The 19,344-nt window shown below is 47.6% G+C and overlaps 1 protein-coding gene and 1 long non-coding RNA gene across 3 annotated transcripts in view; one reads left to right on the top strand and one right to left on the bottom strand.

The window, feature by feature from the left end:
• Positions 1–19,344, bottom strand: part of Pacrg (parkin coregulated) — a 479,746-nt gene that overhangs the window by 83,296 nt on the left and 377,106 nt on the right. The window lies entirely within an intron of this gene.
• On the top strand, positions 64–17,263 carry LOC114691362. Its single transcript, XR_005090200.1, has 3 exons — positions 64–583; positions 928–3,113; positions 16,441–17,263. It is a non-coding gene; the product is annotated as an uncharacterized LOC114691362 (long non-coding RNA).

Below are 19,344 nucleotides of genomic sequence, written 5' to 3'. Positions count from 1 at the left end.
GCTGCTTGAAACCTTACCCACCCTGTCCATCTTTGGGCCTCTTTGCTAGTTCTCATCCCTCAGTGAGGCGGGCTGTCATGCCACCCAGGCGAGATCTGCTGCAGCCGCTCTTTATGCATGCCACGGGGATAAGGCTGCGTGATAAGAGGCTCCATTTTGGGGCCACTCGGCATGCTTCTTGATAAAGGCTAACAATAGTGCACCATGGACTTCCCTGCTCTTGACGCCCAGCGCTTGTCAACAGGGAAGAGTGTGAGAGGAAGGAACCCAGCGTTGCTCATCACCTTATTTAGTAAGTGAACCCGAGTGCCGGGCCAGGCTAGGGATGACTTAACCTCAGTTTCTATTTGCAGCTCCATGTGGAGACAGCTGGCCTGCCCAGGCCTGGTGGGTCTCCTTTTACACCGAAGGGGAATGAGGGCAGATTAGGAGGACGACCTCCCCTCTCGCTGGTGGGTGGACCTGGTAATCTAGCATCAGGCACCAGATAGATATTTTTGGCAAAGGGCATGTGTTCTTTCTTTTTCTCTTGCCGGCATCCCAACACCAGTTCTAGGGGAAGCAAACTCACATGTTCTCTAAGGTGGGTATTTATGATTTTTATATCCACAACAGTGTAGAGAACTCAAACTTTTTCTGACATAGTTCGCCTTCTCTTCCACACAAAGAAAACACGATTTGGGGAACTGTAAGCAATAACTCAGCATTCGTTTCTGGAAGACACCGCATTGAAGTCCTAAGAAACGATACCCCAAAGCTTGAAGTCCAACCACCTAAATTGCCTTAAAACCAACCAGCCTCTGGGAGACAGTTCAGTGAAATACGTCCCCGTTTGTATTTCAGAAGTGTTCGTGATGAAACTGATTAATCAATATTGGAGAAAGTGCCGACTTTCCCATGCTAACCCCGCACCCCCTTTTGTCCCAGGAAATGGCTCTTGGCTACAGCTTCGACTCCCAGGCCTTCTCCTGTGCCAGTGTACACACGGCGCCACCACTGCCATCCTCGCCGCCGTCTTGTTGGACCACGCCTCCTCAGGTTGCCAGGAAAGAAAGTAACGGGGATAAAAAGAAAGGCTCGGGGCTCCTCCGAGCAGACACCGCACTGCCAGGTATGGAGTACGCGCTTTGTGTGGAAAGTGAAGCAAAAGTAACTTTGGGGCTGGGCCGTGTAATACTAGCCGGTGTACTAACAGGACAGCACCAGCTTCTGAACAATGAATTCAAAGGGGCTATAAAGTTTCACTCCTGTAGACCGCGGCGACGTGCTAGACAATCGTGAGGAGGGAAGGAAGCGGTGCCGACGGTCTGTGGCCCCAAACAGGCCACTTCCATATGCTCTCGAGTGCCTGACAGCTTTTGCAGCCCAGTCCCAACTCCTCCTCAGCCACGTCCATATGGCACCCACAGATTGGGAGCTTGCCTTTTCTGAAACACTCAGACTCGCTTGGTATTCTACCGCACTGAAGTTTGTGAGCAGCGACTCTTCCTTCTACTGCAAAAATAAGATTATGGATATTAATTCATCCATTTTCTTCAGGGCAGACAATAATGGATCCTGACAGTCTTATATTTCAATTTTGCAGAAAGAAATTAGTTGCATATATCTAAAAACTAATAGGAAAAGAAACCAGGCTCTCATCTCTGCTTCGAGATTCTTGGTGACACCAAGTGCTTGGGGGTCTCAGTGTGAAAAGACATTGTTCTTAAGTGCTCATCATACAGCAGGGAGCCGGGAAATAGGAACTTTGGGCTGGAATGTGTCATGTCAGGGTGCTGTTCTCAAAGCTGAACTGGACAGTGCGGTATTTAATGGAAATCTTGGATATGTAATGAGCAAAATGCGTGCAGAGCGTTTGTCTGGAGTGATGATCAGTGTCAGTATTGCTGGGGACATGTTTACATATCATTAAGCTTTTGTTTCTAGACTCCGAATACTCAGTGCCACCTGCCATTTGGCAGATTTAACGGGCAGTGGTCATTATTTTCATATCAGCAGAGAAAGGCTGACATCATCTAAACTATAAATAAAAGGATGAAAGCGCCGAACACTTGCCGTGGAGGGCCTCCACCGTTAGTAAGAGATAAACACATTTCCAAGAAGCATGCACCCTCAGGTCTGAGTAATGCATGTGAAGGAGTCTGTCACTTCGACAAAAGCTTTCCTAAAACACAGTGAGAACACCAACACACCGATGAGGGTGCAATTTGTAAAAGAAGAGAAACAGAACGCTAGAGAAACAGTCAATATAAATTTGGTGAGTTGAAAGTACAAGAACAAAATTTGTAAAGTAGAAAAGATAAGAGCGGCAACAAACCTCCCCAGAGCTGCACTCTAGCACTTCAAGACCGGAAGGGAGGAAAATAAACATCAGCATCCTTTCCTAGCTGGTGCTGTGGGTTTTCTCTTTGCTCAGCTCTTGACAAGCTGTGGACGTGTTCTGGCCTTTCGGAGGAGTCAGGGAATAGCATGGTGGGTGCTTCCTGTATTGAAATGTGCACACATGGGGAAATACCAACGCATCGGAGACATGAGCTTTTGTGCTGACACATGATCTTAAAGACTGAACACAGCCAAGACTCTGGCGGTTTCGAATTCATGAAGAAAAGGCCTGGGACCCCAGCCTTCCCTGCTGCCCAGTCCACTATGGGAAGCTTTGGGAGGAAAGTGGTCCTGGGACCGCGCTCACGTCTCCAAGCCCATTCCATGCCCTTTGCCAATGTCTACAAATACTTCTGCCTGTACTGTTGAAGGCCCCAGCGTGAAGCGACAGGTACTTATCCCTTAATGGGTAAGAAACTCTCAGGCTTTTAGAGGTCTTGAGTTGAAGAGACGAAAGGTTCATGTTTTTGGTTCATTTCAAAGTAAATTATGGTTTTCTTAGAAACTACTACTTACCATGAAGACATGCCTGTCCCTGACAGTCTGTGCACGCCGTCTATTTTCACCTTACGGGAGACTAATTAAAGCTAGATCACAGCTCCCCCAGGCCTGAAACATTGTGAAGAGTAGCATTTTGATGCAGTGTGTGGAGTACTGTGCGAAATGCGCAGCGAATCATTTGCTGTAACCTTTGTTGGGAGGCACGCATGCATGCAGGACCTGGATGGCAGGTAACTTCTCCTTTTAAAGTAATTAGTCTTAGGAAGCCACAGGACGGGAGTGTGCTGTGTGTGACACTGCCTGTGGCCCTTTCTTGTGAGCTGGTGACACTGTGTTTTTTAATAAGCCTACAACTCGCTGTTATTGTCCTGTGGACTTGGGAGGAGTCGAATTCTCTCCTCCCTTTGGGCGCTTGTGAGTGTGAGGCATGCTGAGACAGTTGTTCTGAGAGCTAATGAGCTGGGAAAAGAGAAACACCATCAGCCTGGCACCCGGGGCGACGAACTTTCTTCCCTTATCAAATAAATCTTCAGGATTGATGCTCTTCACCCACAGAGGGTGCTTCCTTCCTCTCTAATTGTTTAAGCAGAATGTGTTTGGGTGAGCAGCCACTGAGGTCTGCCTGTCACAAGGGGCGGAGGAGGAGTAGCCACCGGATGGCCATCCCTCCACCATCTGTGCAGCAGAATTCCCTGAGGCCGAGGCCAGCCACTGCTCTCTGCTTTGGGGATTCCTCCACAGCAGGATGACAGGCGAAAATTCTCCCTAGACTGGACTCTCGCGGTCTTCCTTAGGGTCCAGGTCTCCTAACTGCCCTCTCCAACCTCTTTGTCACTTTGAGTGGCAGGGCTCCTTGAAGCCCAGACACTCTGGCCTCTTCCTGGTGCGTGTGAGATTTAGAGAGAATGCAAATATTCTATTTCATTTTGTGGTATGGATTGCTTAGGTAAATTGCCGGCAAGAAATCAATCCGAGATGTATTTGCTGGAGGCCTCTCTAGGTTAGCTTGGCTCACTCTTTCTCATTTCAATATGAAAACCATCATTACAACTACTTCTCTTTGAACTCTGTGAAGGGAGAATCCTGAAGATTTGACAGTTGGTGGCAATTTATGTAACTTGTTCTATTACTGTTGGCAGAATGTGGGAAAACACGGGGGGAAAAAAGCCCTCTGAATCTATAATACACATACATAGATATGTGCGTGCATATTTATATATCTGTGTATTCAACAGCAGTGAAGGTTGGAAATGGCAGAGCACCGGGGGGCTGGGAGGAGCCCAGGGAGCACTCAGTGCCTGGGACTGTCCTCTGGGTCTTGCTCCGTGGTGACTTCAGAGTGAAGCACCGCTCCCCTCCCCCCTCCCCTCCTGCCCTGGCACTGCCCTCGGTGGAGACATTCCTGCCCTTCTCTTCCATCCCCCCACCCCTCCCCTGTCCTTTCCTACAGCCCCGCCCAGGGAAGGGCCTGTTTGTCTGCTTCCTCTCTGGGAGATGTCCCACCCACTGCCCGTCCCCTAACTCTTCCTGTCCCTCAGACTCCATTCCCAAGGCCTCTTCTGGGATCCCCACAGTCATCACACCGTCCTCTGGATTCCCTTGCATCATCGGACTCCTGGCTGGTGCCACTCCCCATGTATAACACCATCCATCTGGGCTATGAGGGACCTCTGCGGTCAGATCCTGCTCATGTGTGAAACCCAATTGTCGCAGTTACCAGTCTCACGCGACACAGGCGGTGCAGAGGTCCAAGGCCAGGCACCTAACCACCCAGCGTACTCCTTCCATGCTCTGAGCATGAGCAGCTGTTAAAGAGGGACCAGGAGGCAGGGAAGAAAGCAGTCGGAGAGGAGTGCTCTTTTCCTACCCCACCTCTCATCCAGTGAGAGGAGAGCCTTCCAAGAGCTGGGTTCCTAGTCAGAACAGCTCCCCATGGCAGCGAGGGAGCCTCAGGGGTGCCCCTAGATCTTTACCACCCGGTGTCTTAAGAACTTAAAACGGACATAAATGCATACCATCACACAGTATGACATGCACATGTGAGCAGATTTATGGTTTAGTCTTCCTGGTCCTTTAAAAGACTTATAGATGCTGTTAAAAAGCAACGTAGACTGACTGTATGTCTGAATGAAAGGAAAATGGATTTGTGACAAGCCCTTCTGTAACTTAGAGTCCCCTCTGATGCTCCTACGGCTTTCTCTTTTTCATCAAGCTTTGAAATACTTTCCCATATGCTTTGCCTCTTTCTCCTTCCTTTATAATAGCTCTACTCATTGTAAAGTAAGAAATAACAAAGTCACATATGAAAAACTCAAACTGCATGGAACAGGAAACCCTGGGCATGGGATCAGCAGTAAGAAGGGAAGCAGGAACTCACAGATCTGGAGCCCCTGAAACTTCATTTCCTCCTCCGGTTCTGGGAGGAGTGAATTCCCCATCATCCTAGTTCAGAGACAGGCAAGAGTAGGGTGACCCCAGCTCAGAGACAGGCAAGAGTAGGGTGACCAGCTGTCCCAGATTAGAACTGAAACTCCTGTGTTCTGGGGAAATCTTCAGTCTCAAGTAAACTAGGACAGTCTGTCACTCTATTAGAGACACCCCAACCAGGCTCACAAGGATGTTAAAGGCAGTGCGTGTTTTCACTCTGCCTCGTCAACCACTGCCGGGTGTCCTAGCCCTGTACGCGAAGAGGTTAATGTCTGCCCTTAGGGAAAGGCACCGTGCAGTTCTGTCAATACATCTGGAATGCCGCTCCTGAAACCCAATCCTCCCCAGTTCTACTCATAGCTGTGTGTTGTTCGGAAAGTATGCAAGAACTGAGAACTATGTGACATGTGCGCATGGCTGTACCCTTGGCATTGAGAGTCCAAGGTCAGCACTGTTTGCCTTAGAGTGGGGCCATGCAAATGTTGTAGGCCGTGGAATCACCAGTGATACAGACGCAGGAACAGGTACATGTGTGTGCGCCCGTGCGGGCTTGCACACATGCATATGTGTGTGTGTCAGGGGAGTCTGAGGAAGCACTACTGTCCCTGCTTGTGAGTTTTGTCGTACAGGTTCTAGGGAACTAAAAGGCCCAGGGCTTTTACTTTTCCATATTAGAGGCAAAATAGCTGCCTTAAAAAAATCTCTTTTAAAAAAATTTAAATACATTTTATGTGTAAATCACTTTTTTGGTAAACATGAATAAAATAAAACTTTTGTGGTACTTTTGAATCTTAAAACAAATTTAAATATAAAATTCATGTTGACTCAGAACTGACAGCAGATAGAGACAAGCTGAAGAGTCCCTGGCTGTCAGTCTTATCAGAAGTCCCTTTTTGCCTTTCCACGTGTGGAACCTACGATGGCATTTATTAATAAAAAAGAAACACTCCACTTCCTACTCGGCGATGGTCAAATGCTTTGTATCCTTAGGTAAGTCTCGCAGAGACACACGTCTGCTGTGGTGCTGATGATGTTTAGAGTGTTCAAGGCATTACGAAGCACAGTGTCATAGACACAGACTACATCTGCCTAAATGCGTGCACACACACAAGCACGTGGACACGTGTGTGTGTGTATACTCATCCGCACTCCCAAACACCACAGAGTAGTGTTACCAGTGTACTGTTGGGGAATGAGCGGCTGGCGGGGGTGGAGGAGAGAGAACGCTCTACGCCTCCACAGTGGCATTGCGGCCAGGTCACATTCCCTACGCCCTCTTCCATGAGGCACACGAGTGGGAGCCAAGACCGACGCTGACAATCAAGGCTTTTGAGTTACGCTGCTTAGGTTAGAATCTCGGATTTGCTATTTTCTACCGTCGTGTCCTTTCAAGTCCTGTGCCTCTGTGTCCCACTAGGGAGTAGGTGGGAAGCATGCTTTTCCTTTTATCCCTGCTGACATGTGCTCGGAGCAGGCTGAGGCCTCACTTCTGGTCTCGGGAGATGCTGGGTTGGAACTCTGAGCCACAAGGATCACACTTAGGGTGCCGAGTACGGGAAGCAGCTTGCCTATCTTGGTCATTGTGCCGAGACTTCCTTGACTCATTTAACAACACTGGTGTTCGTTTATTCCTCCCCTTAAGGATAGCCACACGTTTGTTGTGACCAGACACAGGGGCAGATGCTGGACACTCTGCTGAGCAGGGTGGCATGACACTCTCCATACAGCGCTACAATTAGTCACGCAGACTGTGGGTGCTGTCAGTCTCCACTGTACGATGCTAGGAAAGGTGTTTAACATCTCTGGGCCCTACCTCTGTTATCTGGACAGTGAGGACAATGACACCATCTACCTTTATACACCCGTGAGCATTAGCAACAAACCACGAAAAAGTGTCCCATGCTCAGGACCAAAGCTTACTGTCTGCCGAGTCCCACGGAGAGAAAGCTAGCGGAATTCATACAATCTAAACAAATGACAAATGCATTGCTTACTGAGTTATCTCCACTCAGTATAACAGCAAAACATCATTTCTCACAATCAAAACAGCTAATGTGAATTATACTAAGAATCTGAAATTCATTTCAGTCAGTAAGTAGCTCCAGTCATTTGGTTAAAACATGTCCAAGACTGAAATAAAATGGCTATTTAAAAAGGAGAGTATATTATTGGATAAAAGTTGTATATTAACTCCAATAATGCATCAAGGCCTTGGACGCATTAGCGGGGAGCTGGCAACTGTCTTCTGGGGGGAACAACAGTGAGGCCATGACTTCTTCCCACACTCCCTTCAGGAAGCTGCAGAGGTTTTGTGTGACATCACTGGTGTTCTTTCGCTTTGTGCCTCTGACATGGACTTGGAAGCTACTCTTTCAAATTTCCATTTTGCTTTGCCCTGTTCAGTGATCCCCTGGAAGGTAAGACCACCCCTACTTAGAGGGGTTTCCTTGTCAATCACCTAAGAGGAAGGTAAACAGAGATGGTAAGAGCAGAAAAGGGCCGGCCTGGGTGAGTGGAGCTCTATTTGGATGGTAAGCTTCTAGAATAAAGCATTTACATGTGGTAGTGCGTCTCTTCCTCTTTCATAATTAAAGGTGATTTCAAATTAGATTTATACTCCTGCAGTGACTGAACACCAAAACTGTCCGTGAAGCTGAAAACTGATCATTGCTAATGGAAAGTCAGTTGCAATTGCGTTTGAAGGGAAGTTTTCTGACTATAAAAGATTAAATATCTACTAACCAAACGCATATTTTTCTAGTGAAAAATAAATTATCTTGAGGAGTTTAGCTTCACTTTCTTAATTTCTTGTCTGCTTTATTGTTTTGTTTGTTTGTTTGTTTTTTATTGTTTTTAAGACAGGGTGTCATGTAGCTCAGGCTGGCCCTGAACCTTCTTTGCAGCTGATGATGACCTTGAAATTCCCATCCTCCTGCCCAGATGACATGCTTATACTGCCACACCCACCTCTGCTTGTCCTTTGAATGTCTTTTCATCCCGGGCCTGTGACATGGACAGGGGAGTCTGTTCATGTCTGTTTCTAGGCTTCATGATCGCATCGTGAAACTATCACTGTGTCTCATATGAGATTCTGTGTCAGTGGGTGCATTAGAGGCACCAGGCAAACGTTCATAAAGCCGTTACTGAGTAGCAGGTATGTTGTGTACTGTTTCCTTATGTGTTTATTTAGACTGTGTTAACTAATGTCACCCCGAATCCTGCTGAGTGAGGTTTTAGTCCTGTTACACACACTCCTGAGACTCTGCGCAGCGTCTCACTACGTGCCGTACAGTACTGTGAAGTTCCAGACACAGTTCCCAGGGACTCCAGACAGTGAGAGGCCTAGGAGCAGACAGGAGCTGGGGAGGGAGGAGGGAAGTGAGAGGGGTCGCCCCGGGATTTAGGTCCTGGTGGGAAGGAAAGGCGGTATTACTGATGTGGTAGCAAAGCTCTTGGGAACGTGACTGAAGATTGGGAGCTTTGGTTCTTAGAGTACCTTAGGGTGTCTGTCACAGCCTGGCTGACAAAGGCTAGCTAAGAAGCCACACTCCCCTCCAGACCCTGTGCCACCCACCCGTGTGAGAAGACCAACTTTGAGGGTGGACACGTGCTTCTTCCGTAGTCTCAGGACAAGCCCAGGGAGACATCTGGCCAGTGATTAGGGAGACAGGGTCTACACAGGAGCCAAACATGCAGAAGCCTTTTGAATCCACGATGCCCCACATAGAGAGTGTGAGCAGAGAGAAAGGAGGAGTGATGGGGGGCAGGGGTGGGGTGGCTGAGCTGCAAGGGATGTCCTGGGAGCCATTATAGGACGGAGAGGCCAGAAGCCCCCAGCAAGGGTCAGAGGAGGGAGAAGTCCAGAGGGGCAGGAAGGTTGGACTGACTCAGACCAGCCTCCCATTTCTCCAGTAAAGTAGCACTAGAATTAAAGCAGGGACAGACTAACTCTCTTCCCGAGGTAGGCAGTGTGGCGGTGTGAGCAGGAGCCGGTGTCCGCAGAACCGGAACCTCCGGGGCAAGCTTGGGGAGGTGTGGGTAAGGCACAGAGGCCCCCCTGAGCACAGTCCTCTGACCAGAGAGGCTCCAGGCACTGTGGGTGCTGCCTGCCTATTTTATAACTTACTCTAAAGTGCACTTCTGGGAAATGGGGGATAAGTAAGTTACGTATATACACTGCAAGGCACCGAGTTCCAAGGGCACATGGAGAGGGCAGAAGGGTGGCTGCCTAGGGCTCTTTTTCACTGGACACTCGCATTAACAGGCCTCATGGCCAACTGTATGATATAAATAGAACCAAGCCCAAGAGAGCATCTCAGAAGTGTGGCCAGGGTGGCAGGCACCACCACAGCAGGATCGCTTTTTCTTTGGTGTTCAGTCCAACTGTGCTCAATCTTTTCAAGATTAGATTGGGATTTGAGGAATTATAAAGGAAATGAATGATTACACAACATGGTTAGTAGTTCAGATAATGCAGGAAGACAATCAAAATGGCAGGCAAGGAGACCTATTCATGGTTGAGCCGACCAGCAAATCCCAAATGCTCTTTCTTTCTGTGTCTGAGGATCGAGGTGACTCCTTCCATTGTTCCTCTGAAAACGTATTTCAATCACAGTAAGGGTTAAAGGTCAACAGAAGTGGATTCCCTCTGGAAGCCAACTCCACGCCAAGGCTCCAGCTGAAGAGAATGGGTTTAGGAGGGAAGAGAGCAGGGGCCCTGTCCTGAGAGCCTGTGGATGTTGAGTTGGAGGGAAAGCTTCGGCAGATCTCCAAATGTCTGGAGCCTGCACACCACCAACCAAGGCAGGCACGTGCAGAAGGCAGGAGGAGGCAGAGGAGGAGAGGAAGGCCGAGGCAGAGGGCTGAACAAGGACAACGAGAGTGAAGCGAGGTCTCATGAATCTCAGCCTCATCCTTATTGGCCGGTGGGCCAGTCCATGCTGACCTCCAGGACTAATTTTAGTAACCGAAATAGTTGGACACTGAGGTCGGTCCTCATGAGTAGAGTTTTGGGAGGCACAAAGCAACCACAGCCTAAGAAAGTGACAGCTGTCCAGCTGTCCGTGAAGTCCAGGCATACCAGCCGCTGTGACTACCAGCCGCTGCAACCTGGGCCTGTTACCCAGCTCATCCTGACAGTGGGCAGCAGCCTGCTGCACCGGGGGAGCAGGGGACCCTGAGCGTCCAGCATTGAGGGGCTTGCGCTTCCTGCTTTGGGAAAGACAGGTACTGAAACAAAGAGACTCAGACAGAAGGATACAGAGAGGAAAGGAAAGAGGGAAAAGGAGAAGGTGGAGGAGCGGAAAAGAACAAGGGAGGGCGGAGGCAAAGGGAAGAAAGAGAGGGGGCAACTGTAGGCTGGGATTTCAAAGGTGATGGGATGACTGTGGGCCCCTCCCCTCCAAACAACAGCTGTCCATGAACGGCAAGGAAGCCTGTGGTCAGACATAGATTTTCCAGCACACGTGACCTCATTGATTGTCCAGTCTGACTCATGTTAATAGTCTTATATCCAATGTGGATTAGAAAGAGTCTCTTTTTTTTTTCCTCAAGAAGTTTAAAATATACACTATAGTTAAGTATAGTTAATATGATTTTGCTGGAAGTGATTTTAGGAATATTTTCAAAATACAATGTGCGGGTATAAATTTTAACTTGGAATATGAAGACATCAAAAACCATCTTGAGGAAAAGTCATTGAGTTGAAACAGATCAGCAGTGCTCATCCCACTGAGCATTTCAGTTTCCAGGAGGCCCTCAGGAGGCTGCTCAGGTCTCTGGTTCTGAGTTAGAGCCTTCAGTATCACTGTCCTGTGGTGGAATATTATTTTAAGATGTGTTACATTCATTTATGCTGTGGAACATTTGTTTAATGATGCAAAGATGTGTTGCATTCTTTTATGCTGCATTTGTTTAACTCTGTGAAGCTGTGTTACTGTGCCTGTCTAAAACACCTGATGGTCTAATAAAGAACTGAACAGCCAATAGAGAGGCAGGAGAAAGGATAGGCGGGGCTGGCAGGCAGAGAGAATAAATAGAAGGAAAAAACTGGGAGGAAAGAATATAGGAGTGAAAAAAGAATGGTCCAGTCACACAGCCAGACACAGAGTAAGAAGTAAAAATAGATATACAGAAACAGAGAATGGTAAAAGCCCAGAGGCAAAAGATAGACCAGATAAGTTAAGTTAAGAAAAGCTGGCTAGAAAAAAGCCAAGCTAAGGCTGAGTATTCATAAGTAAGACTATGTCTCCATGTGTATTTATTCGGGAGCCAGGTGGTGGGCACTCCAAAGAGTCAAGAGTAAAAAATAAAAACAACCAACTACATTGTCCCTTCACCCTTTCTGATATTGAGCATTTCAATTTCCAGGAGGCCCTCAGGGGGGCTGCTCAAATCTCTGGCTCTGAATTAGATCTTTCACAATTGCTGCCCTTCACCCTTCCGGGTCTCACAAAGTCTAGGAATAGTTGCCTTGCCAGTGGGGTTCCACGCTGGACAGGGGGCTCATAGCAGTCCAACTTGGACCATAGTACAGGAGCCACCTAGACCCCCAACTCTTTGCCTCTGGCCCTGGAAAGGTAAACCAGCACATTCGAATACATTCAAGGCACAATTAAAGTGCTTTTTTTTTTAAATTTATTTTTTCATTTTCCTTTGGGCATTTGAAAGATTGGCACCCACTTCCACTCCGAATCAAAGACAAGCTTCAGGGGAATGATTAGTGCACAAATTGCAGATTGTATAATTTGTATTCATAAAAAATATAGAGAGTCACATTAAAACTTTGTAGACTTCATCAGCAACTTAAAAATGTGGATACTTTAAGATTGCCCTGAAGTTATATGCCAATGTGTTAGGGATTTATTTTATTTCTTTGCTATAAATATTCATTTGAATTAAAGGCTTCAAATGTTTGTATCAGGCAACATATTGTCATTTTTAAACCAGGAAAGTGTTGTATTTATTATGTTTCTTTAAAGGCTTTTATTTCCCACGGGCTTTGGGATCGAGCTTATGAATTAAAGAATAGGAAGAAGTCTCGGACACTTGGAAAAACGGAGATCTTTGGAATGGGAGAGTGTTTGATCTTTCCTATGCTGCAGACCTGGTCTGCTGATGGCCATGTGTGGCAGCATCACAGGCTTCTGCACCTGTCTAAACCTGACAGGTACCGTCACAGCAGCCTGTGAGGCAGGAGGGACAGACAATCGCCCTCCCTCAGAAATACAAACACATCAAATAAAACACACGTTCATGGAGCCAAAACACAGCTCCACTTGAGCGACACGTTAGAGGAACTTGGCCATGTGTCTTATAATAAAATTCTTGTATCTAAAATGGAGTAAGTACTTTAATTCACGCTCATCTTGAGACACACACCCTAAAGTTTAAATGCTTAAAAGCACAGCAATAGGCATTTTTATTGTAGATAACAAACTACAGATTTGTCTAGTGGAGAAAAAAAATTCATGAAATGTTTGACAAAAGAGCTGTGATAAGAGATAAAGAACACAGTATTCACTGTCTAGGGCTGCAGAGGGGGAGACAGAGCCTGTCCCTGAGCCTACGGATCTAGCTATGTGCACTGAGATTAGGGTTATAAACAATGGGCACTGTGTCGGCATGGAGGGATGTGAACAATAGCTCTTTTTCTGGAAGTCTCTGTAGGAAGAACACACAAATCAGTCAACAAGGGAGCTGAAATGATCCGGTATTCTCTCTAAAGATGAGGAGCAACAGGGTTTCTGCAAGAGCACGGGTGGCCTCCCCACTGGGCTCTTTCTCTTCCTTCATTCACTATAGAATTCTTCCCAACTTGCACCTGGTTTGACCAGCAGTCAGCTGGCTTCTGAGGATTCTCCCTATTTTTACACCCTCACCCCACCCCACCCCACATCCCAGAGACTCAGGGCAGCTGCACAACTGTGCTTTCTTTGGTTATAAAAGCAAGCTTGTGACATCCATCGCCAGATTCTGTTAAAAACAGAATTAATTAGAGTCAACTCAGCCACTCCCCAGTGCTTGTCCACTGAGGGCAGTGATGACTGGGAAATCGTTTAGAGAGAGAGCAGGGAGTAAGATTAGAGTCTTCAGGAAGCATAGGGTCTACTGTGTGGTGTACCACCTGGGTAGTAAGTAAGATGTGCCCTGAGATAGGCTATCACCACAGATATAGGCCACAGAGATGCCGTGACTTCTCCAGATGATGGAGAGACTGGTCTATAGTGTGTGTGTGTGTGTGGGGGGGGGTGCAGAGGGATGGTACGGGAGTTTGAGAAGGGTACCAGAAGAGGGAGGGGGATGGCTGTGGATGGGCTCTTAGCAGACACAAAGGCGGCATCATGGACAGATGTGGATGTCACAGAAAGTGAGGGTCAGATGTGACATTGAGGCTTGAATCCCGAGGTAAGGCTTCCCTACGGAATTTGATTTGAAGGTTGAGAAAGCCTTAGGCTGGAGGCTGCAGAGGGATGATGGTGATTTATTCTTTTCCCTCCTAATCTTAAAGAGTTTGGTCTAGAGGAGCCAGGGAAATGGGATTTGTCTATTTTACCATTATCTTTTCCTAAGAATTAATTAACGCCTTTAATCCCAGCATTCGGGAGGCAGAGGCAGGTGGATCTCTGTGAGTTTGGCAACAGCCTGGGCTACAGAGTGAGTTCTAGGAAAGGCTCCAAAGCTACACAGAGAACGCTGTCTCAAACAAAACAAAAACAAACAACCTCCCCCCAAAAAACAATAAAATTAAAACAAAACAAAACAAAAACAAAGAAGAGTTAGTTAACAATCCTTTCTTAACTTCACTACAGCCTCATTTTCTCCAAGTTCCTGAAATAACAGTATGTAAATCACAGTGTAAGCTCAAATCTGCAGGAAATGCTAGGCAAAGAATTTCCTGGCTGGGCAGTTTGGGTGACAAGCAGGTTGTATGAACTCCGGAGAGACACGGTGGAGTGGCCGGTGTGCACATGAATGGCAACGGTCAAAGCGAGATGGAAGTAGCCATGGAAGGAGACTGAGTCATGTGTGGCTTTGTCTCTCGGGATATCAAGGGGACACTGGGGACACAGCGTCACTTTTGCCCCATTCCAGCTCTTGACTACGGAACAGATTTTCCTGAGGTCCTGTTACTCTTGCTAACTCTCACAAGTCCTTCTGAACAATGAAGACCAATCAGAAGAAATGGAGAGAAGAGATCAGTCTTGGCTGCTCTAAGGATGAAGCCGTGTTCTGTGAGGAGCATTCTGAGTTTCTGGGGCTGCCTAGGGGGGTCTTTAGATAAGCTCTACTGAGCCCAGCGCCAGCGATTCCAGCGCGTCAGCCCCAGTCTCCTCCTGCAGGGTCTGTCTGCCCCTGGTATCTGACTGGAATCTCTTTGCTGCCAGCCAGGTCACTCCCTCCCTCCCTCTCTTCCTCCAGATACCAGATGTTTAGGTCTTTGGCTCAAGGATAGGGACCTCTGGGGCTCCTGTCTAGGACTGCGCTTACAGAGAACAGATGTAAATGCAGGCATTAGGGGATTTCTTGTTTAGTTTAAGAATGTTTATGCTTGTGTTGGAATTTCTACTCATATCATCTTTAGGTAGGTTTCCTGGCTCCTTAGTGGCTACCTGAGTCATTGTGGAAGGCTCATAACAAAGAACTTTCTGTCGGGAGGGCAATGAGGAACACTCACCAATTAAGGGGGTGGGAACAGCCACACACAGGGTCTAGTCCAGTTGCACTGTTAAGACCTTCCTTAGAAGATGATCCCCTTGTCTCCTCGGGAGAATATTTCTTATTTGAGGGTTCCGTTACTTCTGTTTAACAAAGATTTATACTTCTTTGAGATGTTAGCAGAGCTAACAAAAATAAGTGACAGACCGTCCAGGAGCCTGACCATGCAAGCATGAACCAAGACGCAATAGGCAGAATGTCCTGGAGTGGCCAGGCCTCAGCGTTTACGTAAAGAGGGATGGTGAATGCCGGCCTTGTCAGTCACGGGCACTGGGCTCATGGCACCAGCAACAGCTGACTGTCTGTTGATGCTGAAGGCATGTAAACACACTTTCACAGAACTTTCTTGTACCTCTCCCCACTCCCCCAAATCACAAATGGAGGCTGCTTACTGGAGGACCACTGTGTAAAATTTCATAATAGAGAATGAAATAGAACATGGTGCCATTTCACATGTTCGGGAAGGTGGGAGAGGCCGTCAACCCACGGCCTGAAGGTCTGTTAAAGCACTTGCTACACAAATGATGGGCAATGACATCCAGCTCCGCAGGTATCAGAGAGTGGACGAGCAGGTCGTGAAGCATCTAATTCATTCTATTTTTCATTACGTTGTTCATTGACAATAGGTAACTCCGAGTTTTCCATTGTTCTGTAATTCTTAAAAGACTAGAGACAAACCAGCACTGTCCACTAGCAGAACTCTGCCGCCCATGCCTGCGTTAGTCAGCACAGACATTGTCATTCAAGCAACCCTCTTATCGCCTCATCCAAGGCCTCACTTCTCTTCGGCAGAATTAGGTTAGACATGGGGCTTGTAGCTCGGGGTGACACTTCCTTTGATCATGTGAAGAAGCTTTGTACACACATTATAAATCTCCACTTGAATTTGCTTTGGCAAAATGTTTTGCGAAGTTACCATCCCATTAATTCCCTAAACTATCTTTGGCATGTTTTACAGTCAAAATGTCTGTTTTGTTAGGCTAACAAAATGGCTAACTCTTGCTTTTCAGAGGAGACCACACTGAAAGGTCAAAGCTGGGCGTGGTCTCACATGCCTTTAATGTCCGTGCCTGGGAAACAGAGTCAGGCAGAGCTCTACAAGTTCCAGGCCAGCAGGAGCCATGTGTGAGGTTGTCTCAAATGAGGGAAGGGGGGCTAGGAAGATGGCTGATTGCATAAGAGCACATAGTCCTTTTGCAAAGGATGTGATAGCTCGAAACTCCCTGTAACTCTGGTTCCAGGGGTTCTGATGCCTTCTCTGGCCTGTGTGGGTACCAGGCATGCATATAATACGCATACATAGGCAAGCAAATACTCATGCTCACAACATATAAATAAATATATAAATAAATCTTTTTAAAAAAATTGGAACAAGGGAAGATAAGTTAACACGTCCCAGACTTTTTTTTTTAGGTTTTATCTTTTATTTCTTACTTGTCCTAAGCCAACATCTGCAGAGGAACAGCACCTGCGAGCTCCTCAGGACACACTAAAGCATGTCTTCCCCACAAGTGAGTGACACGTGGACGGACCATGATGGCTGTTTCAGGTTCTCAGACACAAGAACAACACTCGGGCAAAGCCAGGCGTGGCTGAATGGCAACGGCAGATACTGAGGGGAACTGGGTGCTGGTCACGGACTGAAAACAGCTCTAGGCAAAGCATGAGGAAGACAACTTACAGGAAGGGACCAGGCTGCCTTCTAGAAGCATGGTCACAGACTTTCTGTTTATGGACCGTCACACACACAGATCACCTGCGGCTTCCCAAGGCAGGAACCTTTAAAGCTGAAGATCACGGTCTGACTCAGTAGGGGAGCAGCTTTTGAAAGACATCAGACACCTCCAAGACAGTGCCTTGGCATCTCCTCTGGAGCTTAGGGCCTAAGTGTACATTCTTTGTGTTAGAGATAGCAATGAGTCATTTTGATGGGGGACAGGATTGGGTTATGAATTGTCACCGAAGCAATTTATGCAGTATTGAATTATTTCAACAGAGACAACACATTTGGTAAATGCCTACTACTTCCAGACACAGGAAACTACTTAGGAGAGTCTTCTCTATGCCTAGAAAAGCCCCCTGTCTCCCCGACGGGATATGCAAGGCACAACTACGCTTGGGGACTCTGTTGGCACAGAGCACGTAATTTTATTTAGGAAATATTACCATTTAAATGCACACAGTCACAACATAGCAGCAAAGTGACAATTACAATAAAAAAAGTATTATACGTGGTCTTTTAGAGAGACACGATCCCTCTGGGACCTTTACTCACTCTCCATTTATTACCATATTAAAGATCGGACATTTATGTGGTGTTTAGTGGGGATATGGAGCAGAGACAGCCTTGTCTCTCACACTCTCCTTCCACAGTGGTGGAGACTGGACGTTTGATGGGACAGGCAGTCTCATGATCACTGCCGCTGATCTACCGCGTAGATGCTGGGCAGTGAAACAATGTCCCTGAAGGAGACCCCCGGCTAACTGTATGCCATGCTGTGACCATCCCTGAGCAAACCTTCTGGACCTGAGAACAGGAGGAGAAATTTGTCCACTAATGGGGATACATGATTCCATTTGGTGGGGTCTGGGAAAGGAGGAGATGGGAGTAGAGACGGCAGAAGCCGAATGGGATGGCTGCAGGCCACGTGCTGGAATTGAGGGAGCGTGAGTTAGGATGGATGCAGGAGGATGACTTCAGCTTCTGCAGCAGTAGGAGGATGCACTCAAGGGCTGGACCATGGGATCACATGCAGGGCCCCTACTCATCAGCCTGGGATGGGAATGAGAAGAATCCTGAATGCATGTGGTGGGAGCAGTGGGCGGAGAGTGGGAGAGAGAACCTTTCCATAGCAGCAGGACTGAGAGGACTGACTGGACATGGTGAGAACAGCATCCAAGGTGGGACTGGTGTTCCAGAAGAGGGCGGGCCACAGGCCTGCCTCCTTACACACACTGGGCACACCATGGGAAGGGTAGGTGTGCAAAGGGAGCCAGGAATTCAACTCTAGCCACTGGGCTTGGGGGTGACTAAAACGTAGTTGAAGATATGGACTTGGTGACTGAGGGAGACTGGAGCGTTAGGAAAATGGATTTGGGAACTGCTGACATGGAGTGAAATGGCAACCTTACCCACGTGGTGGTGGGGGGTCAATTACTGGGGAGCCTCTGTAACTACTGAGCAGGTGGAGAAAGAAGAGGGTGAGAATACAGGAAGGAGAAAAATAAAAAGTAATGTATAAAGATAAAAATAATGGGGAACAGATAGTATGAGTGCCCCCCCCCCAAAAAAAAGACATGAAAATCACCCTCTCTACACACCGAGGGCATGGAGGTTGGAGCCTGATTAAACACACCCTGTTTGACCAGTCAGGTGGAACAGAATAGTCCCTCCAGAAGAACCGAGTGGTTCCTAGAGATTTCTTAGTTGAATTGTATCAAGCTAAACTGATGTAAGGGAGTGATGTCAAATTGTAGCCCGTGAGCTGGGTGGGGCTGGAGTTATCCTACAGCTGAGGTAGAAAGATGTACCTGCCTTCAGCTAGTTCCAGGGGGTTTCAAGGTAGACTGTGCCAAGGTAAGAGGTCTTGGGAACAGACGCATGGGATCAAGACCTAAACTTAGTAAGAATATAAAACAACAGTGATTGGAGCGCAGACAAGCAAGATGGGTCGTCTACCGGAGTAGCTAGCTCCATGCTGAAGAGAGAGGTAGAGTTAGAGCATAAGATGTGCGTGTGTGCATGTGTGCGTGTGCGTGTGTGTGTGTGTGTGTGTGTGTGTGTGTGTGTGTGTGTTTTCAGAGGCAAGCCCTGCTTGAGGAACAGTGCTGGACAGGAACTAGCTCTCTGCTGTCTGGGAACAAGAAGGTCATTTGCTGTGCTCAGAAAAATGGGGTGGGGCCATAAGGGGAGAGGCACCACCAGGGGAGAGTTGTCAACCCACACAGAGCCAAACTGTGCCCAGGACTTGACCGAAGTTCCCCACTGGCTGGGAATCCGAGCTCAGAGTCAGGAAATTAAACCAAGACACACAGAAACAAAGACTACTGGGTTTTGCCTGTGAATTGGCAGCTACCAACCTCATTCCTACCACCTCTGCCTCCAAGCTGAGAAAGCCACCGGGACTCGATGTCCCGGTCTCTGACCTGTGTTAATACGGAATCAGAACCAGGCCAGTTACTGAGACTACGGACTTAGGGTCTGTGCTGCTCCTGTAGGAATCCTTAAACCATCTGGAACAGTCTTACATGTTGCTAGCCTCTGAAAACACACACACACACTCACACACACACTCACACACACACACACACACACAC

Source organism: Peromyscus leucopus, chromosome 8a, assembly GCF_004664715.2.
Source record: "Peromyscus leucopus breed LL Stock chromosome 8a, UCI_PerLeu_2.1, whole genome shotgun sequence".
Lineage (NCBI taxonomy): Eukaryota > Metazoa > Chordata > Mammalia > Rodentia > Cricetidae > Peromyscus > Peromyscus leucopus.
Note: the sequence above shows the minus strand (reverse complement) of the source record. Positions and strands in the feature narration are given on the sequence as shown.